Raw genomic sequence first — 16862 nt, forward strand, 5'->3', positions numbered from 1 at the left:
CCTCCCGGTCACTGTCGATGCTGTACTCCGACCCTTCTGGTCAGTTGATGCTGCTCCCTGACCCTCCCAGTCACTGTCGATGCTGCTCCCTGACCCTCCCGGTCACTGTTGATGCTGTTCTCTGACCCTCCCGGTCACTGTCGGTGCTGCTCTCTGACCCTCCCGGTAACTGTCGATGCTGCTCTCTGACCCTCCCGGTCACTGTCGATGCTGCTCTCTGACCCTCCCAGTCACTGTCGATGCTGCTCTCTGACCCTCCCGGTCACTGTCGATGCTGCTCTCTGATCCTCCCGGTCACTGTCGATGCTGCTCTCTGACCCTCCCGGTCACTGTTGATGCTGCTCTCTGACATCCCGGTCACTGTCGGTGCTGCTCTCCGACCCTCCTGGGCACTGTCGATGCTGCTCTCTGACCCTCCCGGTCACTGTCGATGCTGCTCTCTGACCCTCCAGGTCACTGTCGATGGTGCTCTCTGACCCTCCCGGTCACTGTCGATGCTGCTCTCTGACCCTCCTGGTTACTGTCGATGCTGCTCTCCTACCCTCCCGGTCACTGTCGATGCTGCTCTCCTACCCTCCCGGTCACTGTCGATGCTGCTCTCTGAACCTCCCGGTCACAGTCGATGCTGCTCTCTGACCCTCCCGGTCACTGTTGATGCTGCTCTCTGACCCTCCCGTTCACTACCGATGCTGCTCTCTGACCCTCCCAGTCACTGTCGATGCTGCTCTCTGACCCTCCCGGTCACTGTCGATGCTGCTCTCTGACCCTCCCGGTCACTGTCGCTGCTGCTCTCTGACCCTCCCGGTCACTGTCGATGCTGCACTCTGACCCACCCGGTCATTGTTGATGCTGCTCTCTGACCCTCGTCACTGTAGATGCTGCTCTCTGACTCTCGTGGTCAGTTGATGCTGCATTCTGGCTCTCCTGGTCACTGTCGATTCTGCTCTCTGACCCTCCCGGTCACTGTAGATGCTGCTCTCTGACCCTCCCGGTCACTGTCGATGCTGCTCTCCGACCCTCCCAGACACTGTCGATGCTTCACTCTGACCCTCCCGGTCACTGGCGATGCTGCTCTCCGACTCTCCCGGTCACTGTCGATGCTGCTCTCTGACCCTCCCGGTCACTGTCGATGCTGCTCTCTGACCTTCCCGGTCACTGTCGATGCTGCTCTCAGACCCTCGTCACTGTTGATGCTCCTCTCTGACCGTCCTGGTCACTGTCGCTGCTGCTCTCTGACCCTCGTCACTGTCGATGCTGCTCTCTGACCCTCGTCACTGTTGATGCTGCTCTCTGACCCTCCCGGTCACTGTCGATGCTGCTCTCTGACCCTCCCGGTCACTGTCGATGCTGCTCTCTGACCCTCACGGTCACTTTCGATGCTGCTCTCTGACCCTCCCGGTCACTGTCGATGCTGCACTCTGACCCTCCCGGTCACTGTCAATGCAGAACTTTGACCCTCGTCACTGTCGATGCTGCTCTCCGACCCTCCCGGTCACTGTCGATGCTGCACTCTGACCCTCCCGGTCACTGTCGATGCTGCACTCTGACCCTCCCGGTCACTGTCGATGCTGGTCTCCGAACCTCCTGGTCAGTTGATGCTGCTCTCTGACCCTCCCGGTCACTGTCGATGCTGTACTCCGACCCTCCTGGTCAGTTGATGCTGCTCTCTGACCCTCCCAGTCACTGTCGATGCTGCTCCCTGACCCTCCCGGTCACTGTTGATGCTGTTCTCTGACCCTCCCGGTCACTGTCGGTGCTGCTCTCTGACCCTCCCGGTAACTGTCGATGCTGCTCTCTGACCCTCCCGGTCACTGTCGATGCTGCTCTCTGACCCTCCCAGTCACTGTCGATGCTGCTCTCTGACCCTCCCGGTCACTGTCGATGCTGCTCTCTGACCCTCCCGGTCACTGTCGATGCTGCTCTCTGACCCTCCCGGTCACTGTTGATGCTGCTCTCTGACATCCCGGTCACTGTCGGTGCTGCTCTCCGACCCTCCTGGGCACTGTCGATGCTGCTCTCTGACCCTCCCGGTCACTGTCGATGCTGCTCTCTGACCCTCCAGGTCACTGTCGATGGTGCTCTCTGACCCTCCCGGTCACTGTCGATGCTGCTCTCTGACCCTCCCGGTCACTGTCGATGCTGCTCTCTGAACCTCCCGGTCACAGTCGATGCTGCTCTCTGACCCTCCCCGTCACTGTTGATGCTGCTCTCTGACCCTCCCGGTCACTACCGATGCTGCTCTCTGACCCTCCCAGTCACTGTCGATGCTGCTCTCTGACCCTCCCGGTCACTGTCGATGCTGCTCTCTGACCATCCCGGTCACTGTCGCTGCTGCTCTCTGACCCTCCCGGTCACTGTCGATGCTGCAGTCTGACCCACCCGGTCATTGTCGATGCTGCTCTCTGACCCTCGTCACTGTAGATGCTGCTCTCTGACTCTCGTGGTCAGTTGATGCTGCACTCTGGCTCTCCTGGTCACTGTCGATTCTGCTCTCTGACCCTCCCGGTCACTGTAGATGCTGCTCTCTGACCCTCCCGGTCACTGTCGATGCTGCTCTCCCACCCTCCCAGACACTGTCGATGCTTCACTCTGACCCTCCCGGTCACTGGCGATGCTGCTCTCCGACTCTCCCGGTCACTGTCGATGCTGCTCTCTGACCCTCCCGGTCACTGTCGATGCTGCTCTCTGACCCTCCCGGTCACTGTCGATGCTGCTCTCAGACCCTACCGGTCACTGTCGATGCTGCTCTCTGACCCTCCCGGTCACTGTCGATGCTGCTCTCTGACCCTCCCAGTCACTGTTGATGCTGCTCTCTGACCCTCCCGGTCACTGTCGATGCTGCTCTCTGTCCCTCCCGGTCACTGTCGATGCTGCTCTCTGACCCTCCCGGTCACTGTCGATGCTGCTCTCTGACCCTCCCGGTCACTGTCGATGCTGCTCTCTGACCCTCCCGGTCACTGTCGATGCTGCACTCTGACCCTCCTCGTCATTGTCGATGCTGCTCTCTGACCCTCGTCAAGGTAGATGCTGCTCTCTGACCCTCCCGGTCACAGTAGATGCTGCTCTCTGACTCTGCTGTTTAGTTGATGCTGCACTCTGGCCCTCCCGGTCACTGTCAATGCTGCTCTCCGACCCTCCCAGTCACCGTCGATGCTGCTCTCTGACCCTCCCGGTCACTGTCGATGCTGCTCTCTGACCCTCCCGGTCACTGTCGATGCTTCTCTCTGACCCTCCCGGTCACTGTCGATGCTGCTCTCTGACTCTCGTGGTCAGTTGATGCTGCTCTCTGACCCTCCCGGTCACTGTCGATGCTGCTCTCTGGCCCTCCTGGTCACTGTCGATTCTGCTCTCTGACCCTCCCGGTCACTGTAGATGCTGCTCTCTGACCCTCCCGGTCACTGTAGATGCTGCTCTCTGACCCTGCCGGTCACTGTCGATGCTGCTCTCTGACTCTCCTGGTCAGTTGATGCAGCACTCTGACCCTCCCGGTCACTGTAGATGCTGCTCTCTGACCCTCCCGGTCACTGTCGATGCTGCTCTCTGACCCTCCCGGTCACTGTCGATGCTGCTCTCTGACCCGGTCACTGTCGATGCTGCTCTCTGACTCTCCTGGTCAGTTGATGCTGGTCTCTGACCCTCCCGGTCACTGTCGATGCTGCTCTCTGACCCTCCCGGTCACTGTAGATGCTGCTCTCTGACCCTCCCGCTCACTGTAGATGCTGCTCTCTGACCCTGCCGGTCACTGTCGATGCTGCTCTCTGACTCTCCTGGTCAGTTGATGCAGCACTCTGACCCTCCTGGTCACTGTAGATGCTGCTCTCTGACCCTCCCGGTCACTGTCGATGCTGCTCTCTGACCCTCCCGGTCACTGTCGATGCTGCTCTCTGACCCGGTCACTGTCGATGCTGCTCTCTGACCCACCCGGTCACTGTCGAAGCTGCTCTGACCCGGTCACTGTCGATGCTGCTCTCTGACTCTCCTGGTCAGTTGATGCTGGTCTCTGACCCTCCCGGTCACTGTCGATGCTGCTCTCTGACCCTCCCGGTCAGTCGATGCTGCTCTCTGACCCTCCCGGTCACTGTCGATGCTGCTCTCTGACCTTCCCGGTCACTGTAGATGCTGCTCTCTGACCCTCCCGGTCACTGTTGATGCTGCTCTCTGACCCTCCCGGTCACAGTCGATGCTGCTCTCTGACCCTCCCGGTCAGTCGATGCTGCTCTCTGACCCTCCCGGTCACTGTCGATGCTGATATCTGACCCTCCCGGTCACTGTAGATGCTGCTCTCTGACCCTCCCGGTCACTGTCGCTGCTGCTCTCTGACGCTCGTCACTGTCGATGCTGCTCTCTGACCCCCGTCACTGTTGATGCTGCTCTCTGACCCTCCCGGTCACTGTCGATGCTGCTCTCTGACTCTCCCGGTCACTGTCGATGCTGCTCTCCGACCCTCCCGGTCACTGTCGAGGTTGCTCTCTGACCCTCCCGGTCACTGTCGATGCTGCTCTCTGACCCTCCCGGTCACTGTTGATGCCGCACCCTGACCCTCCCGGTCACTGTCGATGCTGAACTCTGACCCTCGTCACTGTCGATGCTGCTCTCTGACCCTCCCGGTCACTGTCGAAGCTGCTCTCAGGCCCTCCCGGTCACTGTCGATGCTGCTCTCTGACCCGGTCACTGTTGATGCTGCTGTCTGACCCTCCCGGTCACTGTCGATGCTGCTCTCTGACCCTCCCGGTCACTGTCGATGCTGCTCTCTGACCCACCCGGTCACTGTCGATGCTGCTCTCTGACCCACCCGGTCACTGTCGATGCTGTTCTCTGACCCTCCCGGTCACTGTCGATGCTGCTCTCTTACCCTCCTGGTCACTGTCGATTCTGCTCTCTGACTCTCCCGGTCAGTTGATGCTGCTCTCTGACCCTCCCTGTCTCTGTCGATGATGCTCTCTGACCCTCCAGGTCACTGTCGATGCTGCTCTCTGACCCTCGTCACTGTCGATGCTGATCTCTGACTCTCCTGGTCATTGTCGATGCTGCTCTCTGACCCTCCCGGTCACTACCGATGCTGCTCTCTGACCCTCCCAGTCACTGTCGATGCTGCTCTCTGACCCTCCCGGTCACTGTCGATGCTGCTCTCTGACCATCCCGGTCACTGTCGCTGCTGCTCTCTGACCCTCCCGGTCACTGTCGATGCTGCAGTCTGACCCACCCGGTCATTGTCGATGCTGCTCTCTGACCCTCGTCACTGTAGATGCTGCTCTCTGACCCTCCCGGTCACTGTCGATGCTGCTCTCAGACCCTACCGGTCACTGTCGATGCTGCTCTCTGACCCTCCCGGTCACTGTCGATGCTGCTCTCTGACCCTCCCAGTCACTGTTGATGCTGCTCTCTGACCCTCCCGGTCACTGTCGATGCTGCTCTCTGTCCCTCCCGGTCACTGTCGATGCTGCTCTCTGACCCTCCCGGTCACTGTCGATGCTGCTCTCTGACCCTCCCGGTCACTGTCGATGCTGCTCTCTGACCCTCCCGGTCACTGTCGATGCTGCACTCTGACCCTCCTCGTCATTGTCGATGCTGCTCTCTGACCCTCGTCAAGGTAGATGCTGCTCTCTGACCCTCCCGGTCACTGTAGATGCTGCTCTCTGACTCTGCTGTTCAGTTGATGCTGCACTCTGGCCCTCCCGGTCACTGTCAATGCTGCTCTCCGACCCTCCCAGTCACCGTCGATGCTGCTCTCTGACCCTCCCGGTCACTGTCGATGCTGCTCTCTGACCCTCCCGGTCACTGTCGATGCTTCTCTCTGACCCTCCCGGTCACTGTCGATGCTGCTCTCTGACTCTCGTGGTCAGTTGATGCTGCTCTCTGACCCTCCCGGTCACTGTCGATGCTGCTCTCTGGCCCTCCTGGTCACTGTCGATTCTGCTCTCTGACCCTCCCGGTCACTGTAGATGCTGCTCTCTGACCCTCCCGGTCACTGTAGATGCTGCTCTCTGACCCTGCCGGTCACTGTCGATGCTGCTCTCTGACTCTCCTGGTCAGTTGATGCAGCATTCTGACCCTCCCGGTCACTGTAGATGCTGCTCTCTGACCCTCCCGGTCACTGTCGATGCTGCTCTCTGACCCTCCCGGTCACTGTCGATGCTGCTCTCTGACCCGGTCACTGTCGATGCTGCTCTCTGACTCTCCTGGTCAGTTGATGCTGGTCTCTGACCCTCCCGGTCACTGTCGATGCTGGTCTCTGACCCTCCCGGTCACTGTAGATGCTGCTCTCTGACCCTCCCGGTCACTGTAGATGCTGCTCTCTGACCCTGCCGGTCACTGTCGATGCTGCTCTCTGACTCTCCTGGTCAGTTGATGCAGCACTCTGACCCTCCCGGTCACTGTAGATGCTGCTCTCTGACCCTCCCGGTCACTGTCGATGCTGCTCTCTGACCCTCCCGGTCACTGTCGATGCTGCTCTCTGACCCGGTCACTGTCGATGCTGCTCTCTGACCCACCCGGTCACTGTCGAAGCTGCTCTGACCCGGTCACTGTCGATGCTGCTCTCTGACTCTCCTGGTCAGTTGATGCTGGTCTCTGACCCTCCCGGTCACTGTCGATGCTGCTCTCTGACCCTCCCGGTCAGTCGATGCTGCTCTCTGACCCTCCCGGTCACTGTCGATGCTGCTCTCTGACCCTCCCGGTCACTGTAGATGCTGCTCTCTGACCCTCCCGGTCACTGTTGATGCTGCTCTCTGACCCTCCCGGTCACTGTCGATGCTGCTCTCTGACCCTCCCGGTCAGTCGATGCTGCTCTCTGACCCTCCCGGTCACTGTCGATGCTGATATCTGACCCTCCCGGTCACTGTAGATGCTGCTCTCTGACCCTCCCGGTCACTGTCGCTGCTGCTCTCTGACGCTCGTCACTGTCGATGCTGCTCTCTGACCCCCGTCACTGTTGATGCTGCTCTCTGACCCTCCCGGTCACTGTCGATGCTGCTCTCTGACTCTCCCGGTCACTGTCGATGCTGCTCTCCGACCCTCCCGGTCACTGTCGAGGTTGCTCTCTGACCCTCCCGGTCACTGTCGATGCTGCTCTCTGACCCTCCCGGTCACTGTTGATGCCGCACCCTGACCCTCCCGGTCACTGTCGATGCTGAACTCTGACCCTCGTCACTGTCGATGCTGCTCTCTGACCCTCCCGGTCACTGTCGAAGTTGCTCTCAGGCCCTCCCGGTCACTGTCGATGCTGCTCTCTGACCCGGTCACTGTTGATGCTGCTGTCTGACCCTCCCGGTCACTGTCGATGCTGCTCTCTGACCCTCCCGGTCACTGTCGATGCTGCTCTCTGACCCACCCGGTCACTGTCGATGCTGCTCTCTGACCCACCCGGTCACTGTCGATGCTGTTCTCTGACCCTCCCGGTCACTGTCGATGCTGCTCTCTTACCCTCCTGGTCACTGTCGATTCTGCTCTCTGACTCTCCCGGTCAGTTGATGCTGCTCTCTGACCCTCCCTGTCTCTGTCGATGATGCTCTCTGACCCTCCAGGTCACTGTCGATGCTGCTCTCTGACCCTCGTCACTGTCGATGCTGCTCTCTGACTCTCCTGGTCATTGTCGATGCTGCTCTCTGACCCTCCCGGTCACTGTCGATGCTGCTTTCTGACCCTCCCGGTCACTGTCGATGCTGCTCTCTGACCCTCCCGGCCACTGTCGATGCTGCTCTCTGACCCTCCCGGTCACTGTCGATGCTGCACTCTGACCCACCCGGTCATTGTCGATGCTGCTCTCTGACCCTCGTCACTGTAGATGCTGCTCTCTGACTCTCGTGTTCAGTTGATGCTGCATTCTGGCTCTCCTGGTCACTGTCGATTCTGCTCTCTGACCCTCCCGGTCACTGTAGATGCTGCTCTCTGACCCTCCCGGTCACTGTCGATGCTGCTCTGCGACCCTCCCAGACACTGTCGATGCTTCACTCTGACCCTCCCGGTCACTGGCGATGCTGCTCTCCGACTCTCCCGGTCACTGTCGATGCTGCTCTCTGACCCTCCCGGTCACTGTCGATGCTGCTCTCTGACCTTCCCAGTCACTGTCGATGCTGCTCTCAGACCCTCGTCACTGTTGATGCTCCTCTCTGACCGTCCTGGTCACTGTCGCTGCTGCTCTCTGACCCTCGTCACTGTCGATGCTGCTCTCTGACCCTCGTCACTGTTGATGCTGCTCTCTGACCCTCCCGGTCACTGTCGATGCTGCTCTCTGACCCTCCTGGTCACTGTCGATGCTGCTCTCTGACCCTCCCCGTCACTGTCGATGCTGCTCTCTGACCCTCACGGTCACTTTCGATGCTGCTCTCTGACCCTCCCGGTCACTTTCGATGCTGCACTCTGACCCTCCCGGTCACTGTCAATGCTGAACTTTGACCCTCGTCACTGTCGATGCTGCTCTCCGACCCTCCCGGTCACTGTCGATGCTGCACTCTGACCCTCCCGGTCACTGTCGATGCTGCACTCTGACCCTCCCGGTCACTGTCGATGCTGGTCTCCGACCCTCCTGGTCAGTTGATGCTGCTCTCTGACCCTCCCGGTCACTGTCGATGCTGTACTCCGACCCTCCTGGACAGTTGATGCTGCTCTCTGACCCTCCCAGTCACTGTCGATGCTGCTCCCTGACCCTCCCGGTCACTGTTGATGCAGTTCTCTGACCCTCCCGGTCACTGTCGGTGCTGCTCTCTGACCCTCCCGGTAACTGTCGATGCTGCTCTCTGACCCTCCCGGTCACTGTCGATGCTGCTCTCTGACCCTCCCAGTCACTGTCGATGCTGCTCTCTGACCCTCCCGGTCACTGTCGATGCTGCTCTCTGACCCTCCCGGTCACTGTCGATGCTGCTCTCAGACCCTACCGGTCACTGTCGATGCTGCTCTCTGACCCTCCCGGTCACTGTCGATGCTGCTCTCTGACCCTCCCAGTCACTGTCGATGCTGCTCTCTGACCCTCCCGGTCACTGTCGATGCTGCTCTCTGACCCTCCCGGTCACTGTCGATGCTGCTCTCTGACCCTCCCGGTCACTGTCGATGCTGCTCTCTGACCCTCCCGGTCACTGTCGATGCTGCTCTCTGACCCTCCCGGTCACTGTCGATGCTGCACTCTGACCCTCCTCGTCATTGTCGATGCTGCTCTCTGACCCTCGTCAAGGTAGATGCTGCTCTCTGACCCTCCCGGTCACTGTAGATGCTGCTCTCTGACTCTGCTGGTCAGTTGATGCTGCACTCTGGCCCTCCCGGTCACTGTCAATGCTGCTCTCCGACCCTCCCAGTCACCGTCGATGCTGCTCTCTGACCCTCCCGGTCACTGTCGATGCTGCTATCTGACCCTCCCGGTCACTGTCGATGCTTCTCTCTGACCCTCCCGGTCACTGTCGATGCTGCTCTCTGACTCTCGTGGTCAGTTGATGCTGCTCTCTGACCCTCCCGGTCACTGTCGATGCTGCTCTCTGGCCCTCCTGGTCACTGTCGATTCTGCTCTCTGACCCTCCCGGTCACTGTAGATGCTGCTCTCTGACCCTCCCGGTCACTGTAGATGCTGCTCTCTGACCCTGCCGGTCACTGTCGATGCTGCTCTCTGACTCTCCTGGTCAGTTGATGCAGCACTCTGACCCTCCCGGTCACTGTAGATGCTGCTCTCTGACCCTCCCGGTCACTGTCGATGCTGCTCTCTGACCCTCCCGGTCACTGTCGATGCTGCTCTCTGACCCGGTCACTGTCGATGCTGCTCTCTGACCCACCCGGTCACTGTCGAAGCTGCTCTGACCCGGTCACTGTCGATGCTGCTCTCTGACTCTCCTGGTCAGTTGATGCTGGTCTCTGACCCTCCCGGTCACTGTCGATGCTGCTCTCTGACCCTCCCGGTCAGTCGATGCTGCTCTCTGACCCTCCCGGTCACTGTCGATGCTGCTCTCTGACCCTCCCGGTCACTGTAGATGCTGCTCTCTGACCCTCCCGGTCACTGTTGATGCTGCTCTCTGACCCTCCCGGTCACTGTCGATGCTGCTCTCTGACCCTCCCGGTCAGTCGATGCTGCTCTCTGACCCTCCCGGTCACTGTCGATGCTGCTATCTGACCCTCCCGGTCACTGTAGATGCTGCTCTCTGACCCTCCCGGTCACTGTCGCTGCTGCTCTCTGACCCTCGTCACTGTCGATGCTGCTCTCTGACCCCCGTCACTGTTGATGCTGCTCTCTGACCCTCCCGGTCACTGTCGATGCTGCTCTCTGACTCTCCCGGTCACTGTCGATGCTGCTCTCCGACCCTCCCGGTCACTGTCGATGTTGCTCTCTGACCCTCCCGGTCACTGTCGATGCTGCTCTCTGACCCTCCCGGTCACTTTCGATGCCGCACCCTGACCCTCCCGGTCACTGTCGATGCTGAACTCTGACACTCGTCACTGTCGATGCTGCTCTCTGACCCTCCCGGTCACTGTCGAAGCTGCTCTCAGGCCCTCCCGGTCACTGTCGATGCTGCTCTCTGACCCGGTCACTGTTGATGCTGCTGTCTGACCCTCCCGGTCACTGTCGATGCTGCTCTCTGACCCTCCCGGTCACTGTCGATGCTGCTCTCTGACCCACCCGGTCACTGTCGATGCTGCTCTCTGACCCACCCGGTCACTGTCGATGCTGTTCTCTGACCCTCCCGGTCACTGTCGATGATGCTCTCTTACCCTCCTGGTCACTGTCGATTCTGCTCTCTGACTCTCCCGGTCAGTTGATGCTGCTCACTGACCCTCCCTGTCACTGTCGATGATGCTCTCTGACCCTCCAGGTCACTGTCGATGCTGCTCTCTGACCCTCGTCACTGTCGATGCTGCTCTCTGACTCTCCTGGTCATTGTCGATGCTGCTCTCTGACCCTCCCGGTCACTGTCGATGCTGCTTTCTGACCCTCCCGGTCACTGTCGATGCTGCTCTCTGACCCTCCCGGCCACTGTCGATGCTGCTCTCTGACCCTCCCGGTCACTGTCGATGCTGCACTCTGACCCACCCGGTCATTGTCGATGCTGCTCTCTGACCCTCGTCACTGTAGATGCTGCTCTCTGACTCTCGTGGTCAGTTGATGCTGCATTCTGGCTCTCCTGGTCACTGTCGATTCTGCTCTCTGACCCTCCCGGTCACTGTAGATGCTGCTCTCTGACCCTCCCGGTCACTGTCGGTGCTGCTCTCCGACCCTCCCAGACCCTGTCGATGCTTCACTCTGACCCTCCCGGTCACTGGCGATGCTGCTGTCCGACTCTCCCGGTCACTGTCGATGCTGCTCTCTGACCCTCCCGGTCACTGTCGATGCTGCTCTCTGACCTTCCCGGTCACTGTCGATGCTGCTCTCAGACCCTCGTCACTGTTGATGCTCCTCTCTGACCGTCCTGGTCACTGTCGCTGCTGCTCTCTGACCCTCGTCACTGTCGATGCTGCTCTCTGACCCTCGTCACTGTTGATGCTGCTCTCTGACCCTCCCGGTCACTGTCGATGCTGCTCTCTGACCCTCCCGGTCACTGTCGATGCTGCTCCCTGACCCTCCCCGTCACTGTCGATGCTGCTCTCTGACCCTCACGGTCACTTTCGATGCTGCTCTCTGACCCTCCCGGTCACTGTCGATGCTGCACTCTGACCCTCCCGGTCACTGTCAATGCTGAACTTTGACCCTTGTCACTGTCGATGCTGCTCTCCGACCCTCCCGGTCACTGTCGATGCTGCACTCTGACCCTCCCGGTCACTGTCGATGCTGCACTCTGACCCTCCCGGTCAGTGTCGATGCTGGTCTCCGACCCTCCTGGTCAGTTGATGCTGCTCTCTGACCCTCCCGGTCACTGTCGATGCTGTACTCCGACCCTCCTGGTCAGTTGATGCTGCTCTCTGACCCTCCCAGTCACTGTCGATGCTGCTCCCTGACCCTCCCGGTCACTGTTGATGCTGTTCTCTGACCCTCCCGGTCACTGTCGGTGCTGCTCTCTGACCCTCCCGGTATCTGTCGATGCTGCTCTCTGACCCTCCCGGTCACTGTCGATGCTGCTCTCTGACCCTCCCAGTCACTGTCGATGCTGCTCTCTGACCCTCCCGGTCACTGTCGATGCTGCTCTCTGACCCTCCCGGTCACTGTCGATGCTGCTCTCTGACCCTCCCGGTCACTGTTGATGCTGCTCTCTGACCCACCCGGTCACTGTCGATGCTGTTCTCTGACCCTCCCGGTCACTGTCGATGCTGCTCTCTTACCCTCCTGGTCACTGTCGATTCTGCTCTCTGACTCTCCCGGTCAGTTGATGCTGCTCTCTGACCCTCCCTGTCACTGTCGATGATGCTCTCTGACCCTCCAGGTCACTGTCGATGCTGCTCTCTGACCCTCGTCACTGTCGATGCTGCTCTCTGACTCTCCTGGTCATTGTCGATGCTGCTCTCTGACCATCGTCACTGTTGATGCTGCTCTCTGACCGTCCTGGTCACTGTTGCTGCTGCTCTCTGACCCTCGTCACTGTCGATTCTGCTCTCTGACCCTCGTCACTGTTGATGCTGCGCTCTGACCCTCCCGGTCACTCACGATGCTGCTCTCTGACCCTCCCGGTCACTGTAGATGCTGCTCTCTGACCCTCCCGGTCGCTGTCGATTCTGCTCTCTGACCCTCCCGGTCACTGTAGATGCTGCTCTCTGACCCTCCCGGTCACTGTAGATGCTGCTCTCTGACCCTGCCGGTCACTGTCGATGCTGCTCTCTGACTCTCCTGGTCAGTTGATGCAGCACTCTGACCCTCCCGGTCACTGTAGATGCTGCTCTCTGACCCTCCCGGTCACTGTCGATGCTGCTCTCTGACCCTCCCGGTCACTGTCGATGCTGCTCTCTGACCCGGTCACTGTCGATGCTGCTCTCTGACCCACCCGGTCACTGTCGAAGCTGCTCTGACCCGGTCACTGTCGATGCTGCTCTCTGACTCTCCTGGTCAGTTGATGCTGGTCTCTGACCCTCCCGGTCACTGTCGATGCTGCTCTCTGACCCTCCCGGTCAGTCGATGCTGCTCTCTGACCCTCCCGGTCACTGTCGATGCTGCTCTCTGACCCTCCCGGTCACTGTAGATGCTGCTCTCTGACCCTCCCGGTCACTGTTGATGCTGCTCTCTGACCCTCCCGGTCACTGTCGATGCTGCTCTCTGACCCTCCCGGTCAGTCGATGCTGCTCTCTGACCCTCCCGGTCACTGTCGATGCTGCTATCTGACCCTCCCGGTCACTGTAGATGCTGCTCTCTGACCCTCCCGGTCACTGTCGCTGCTGCTCTCTGACCCTCGTCACTGTCGATGCTGCTCTCTGACCCCCGTCACTGTTGATGCTGCTCTCTGACCCTCCCGGTCACTGTCGATGCTGCTCTCTGACTCTCCCGGTCACTGTCGATGCTGCTCTCCGACCCTCCCGGTCACTGTCGATGTTGCTCTCTGACCCTCCCGGTCACTGTCGATGCTGCTCTCTGACCCTCCCGGTCACTTTCGATGCCGCACCCTGACCCTCCCGGTCACTGTCGATGCTGAACTCTGACACTCGTCACTGTCGATGCTGCTCTCTGACCCTCCCGGTCACTGTCGAAGCTGCTCTCAGGCCCTCCCGGTCACTGTCGATGCTGCTCTCTGACCCGGTCACTGTTGATGCTGCTGTCTGACCCTCCCGGTCACTGTCGATGCTGCTCTCTGACCCTCCCGGTCACTGTCGATGCTGCTCTCTGACCCACCCGGTCACTGTCGATGCTGCTCTCTGACCCACCCGGTCACTGTCGATGCTGTTCTCTGACCCTCCCGGTCACTGTCGATGCTGCTCTCTTACCCTCCTGGTCACTGTCGATTCTGCTCTCTGACTCTCCCGGTCAGTTGATGCTGCTCACTGACCCTCCCTGTCACTGTCGATGATGCTCTCTGACCCTCCAGGTCACTGTCGATGCTGCTCTCTGACCCTCGTCACTGTCGATGCTGCTCTCTGACTCTCCTGGTCATTGTCGATGCTGCTCTCTGACCCTCCCGGTCACTGTCGATGCTGCTTTCTGACCCTCCCGGTCACTGTCGATGCTGCTCTCTGACCCTCCCGGCCACTGTCGATGCTGCTCTCTGACCCTCCCGGTCACTGTCGATGCTGCACTCTGACCCACCCGGTCATTGTCGATGCTGCTCTCTGACCCTCGTCACTGTAGATGCTGCTCTCTGACTCTCGTGGTCAGTTGATGCTGCATTCTGGCTCTCCTGGTCACTGTCGATTCTGCTCTCTGACCCTCCCGGTCACTGTAGATGCTGCTCTCTGACCCTCCCGGTCACTGTCGGTGCTGCTCTCCGACCCTCCCAGACCCTGTCGATGCTTCACTCTGACCCTCCCGGTCACTGGCGATGCTGCTCTCCGACTCTCCCGGTCACTGTCGATGCTGCTCTCTGACCCTCCCGGTCACTGTCGATGCTGCTCTCTGACCTTCCCGGTCACTGTCGATGCTGCTCTCAGACCCTCGTCACTGTTGATGCTCCTCTCTGACCGTCCTGGTCACTGTCGCTGCTGCTCTCTGACCCTCGTCACTGTCGATGCTGCTCTCTGACCCTCGTCACTGTTGATGCTGCTCTCTGACCCTCCCGGTCACTGTCGATGCTGCTCTCTGACCCTCCCGGTCACTGTCGATGCTGCTCCCTGACCCTCCCCGTCACTGTCGATGCTGCTCTCTGACCCTCACGGTCACTTTCGATGCTGCTCTCTGACCCTCCCGGTCACTGTCGATGCTGCACTCTGACCCTCCCGGTCACTGTCAATGCTGAACTTTGACCCTTGTCACTGTCGATGCTGCTCTCCGACCCTCCCGGTCACTGTCGATGCTGCACTCTGACCCTCCCGGTCACTGTCGATGCTGCACTCTGACCCTCCCGGTCAGTGTCGATGCTGGTCTCCGACCCTCCTGGTCAGTTGATGCTGCTCTCTGACCCTCCCGGTCACTGTCGATGCTGTACTCCGACCCTCCTGGTCAGTTGATGCTGCTCTCTGACCCTCCCAGTCACTGTCGATGCTGCTCCCTGACCCTCCCGGTCACTGTTGATGCTGTTCTCTGACCCTCCCGGTCACTGTCGGTGCTGCTCTCTGACCCTCCCGGTAACTGTCGATGCTGCTCTCTGACCCTCCCGGTCACTGTCGATGCTGCTCTCTGACCCTCCCAGTCACTGTCGATGCTGCTCTCTGACCCTCCCGGTCACTGTCGATGCTGCTCTCTGACCCTCCCGGTCACTGTCGATGCTGCTCTCTGACCCTCCCGGTCACTGTTGATGCTGCTCTCTGACCCACCCGGTCACTGTCGATGCTGTTCTCTGACCCTCCCGGTCACTGTCGATGCTGCTCTCTTACCCTCCTGGTCACTGTCGATTCTGCTCTCTGACTCTCCCGGTCAGTTGATGCTGCTCTCTGACCCTCCCTGTCACTGTCGATGATGCTCTCTGACCCTCCAGGTCACTGTCGATGCTGCTCTCTGACCCTCGTCACTGTCGATGCTGCTCTCTGACTCTCCTGGTCATTGTCGATGCTGCTCTCTGACCATCGTCACTGTTGATGCTGCTCTCTGACCGTCCTGGTCACTGTTGCTGCTGCTCTCTGACCCTCGTCACTGTCGATTCTGCTCTCTGACCCTCGTCACTGTTGATGCTGCGCTCTGACCCTCCCGGTCACTCACGATGCTGCTCTCTGACCCTCCCGGTCACTGTAGATGCTGCTCTCTGACCCTCCCGGTCGCTGTCGATGCTGCTCTCTGACCCTCGTCACTGTTGATGCTGCTCTCTGACCGTCCTGGTCACTGTCGCTGCTGCTCCCTGACCCTCGTCACTGTCGATGCTGCTCTCTGACCCTCGTCACAGTCGATGCTGCTCTCTGACCCTCGTCACTGTTGATGCTGCTCTCTGACCGTCCTGGTCACTGTCGCTGCTGCTCTCTGACCCTCGTCACTGTCGATGCTGCTCTCTGACCCTCGTCACTGTCGATGCTGCTCTCTGACCCTCGTCACTGTTGATGCTGCGCTCTGAACCTCCCGGTCACTGTCGATGCTGCTCTCTGACCCTCCCGGTCACTGTCGGTGCTGCTCTCTGACCCTCCCGGTCACTGTCGATGCTGCTCTCTGACTCTCCCGGTCACTGTCGATGCTGCTCTCTGACCCTCCCGGTCACTGTCGATGCTGCTCTCTGACCCTCCCGGTCACTGTTGATGCTGCTCTCTGACCCACCCGGTCACTGTCGATGCTGTTCTCTGACCCTCCCGGTCACTGTCGATGCTGCTCTCTTACCCTCCTGATCACTGTCGATTCTGCTCTCTGACTCTCCCGGTCAGTTGATGCTGCTCTCTGACCCTCCCTGTCACTGTCGATGATGCTCTCTGACCCTCCAGGTCACTGTCGATGCTGCTCTCTGACCCTCGTCACTGTCGATGCTGCTCTCTGACTCTCCTGGTCATTGTCGATGCTGCTCTCTGACCATCGTCACTGTTGATGCTGCTCTCTGACCGTCCTGGTCACTGTTGCTGCTGCTCTCTGACCCTCGTCACTGTCGATTCTGCTCTCTGACCCTCGTCACTGTTGATGCTGCGCTCTGACCCTCCCGGTCACTCACGATGCTGCTCTCTGACCCTCCCGGTCACTGTAGATGCTGCTCTCTGACCCTCCCGGTCGCTGTCGATTCTGCTCTCTGACCCTCCCGGTCACAGTAGATGCTGCTCTCTGATCCTCCCGGTCACTGTAGATGCTGCTCTCTGACCCTGCCGGTCACTGTCGATGCTGCTCTCTGACTCTCCTGGTCAGTTGATGCAGCACTCTGACCCTCCCGGTCACTGTAGATGCTGCTCTCTGACCCTCCCGGTCACTGTCGATG

The sequence above is a fragment of the Scyliorhinus torazame genome, chromosome 17, assembly GCF_047496885.1.
Source record: "Scyliorhinus torazame isolate Kashiwa2021f chromosome 17, sScyTor2.1, whole genome shotgun sequence".
NCBI classification, from domain to species: domain Eukaryota; kingdom Metazoa; phylum Chordata; class Chondrichthyes; order Carcharhiniformes; family Scyliorhinidae; genus Scyliorhinus; species Scyliorhinus torazame.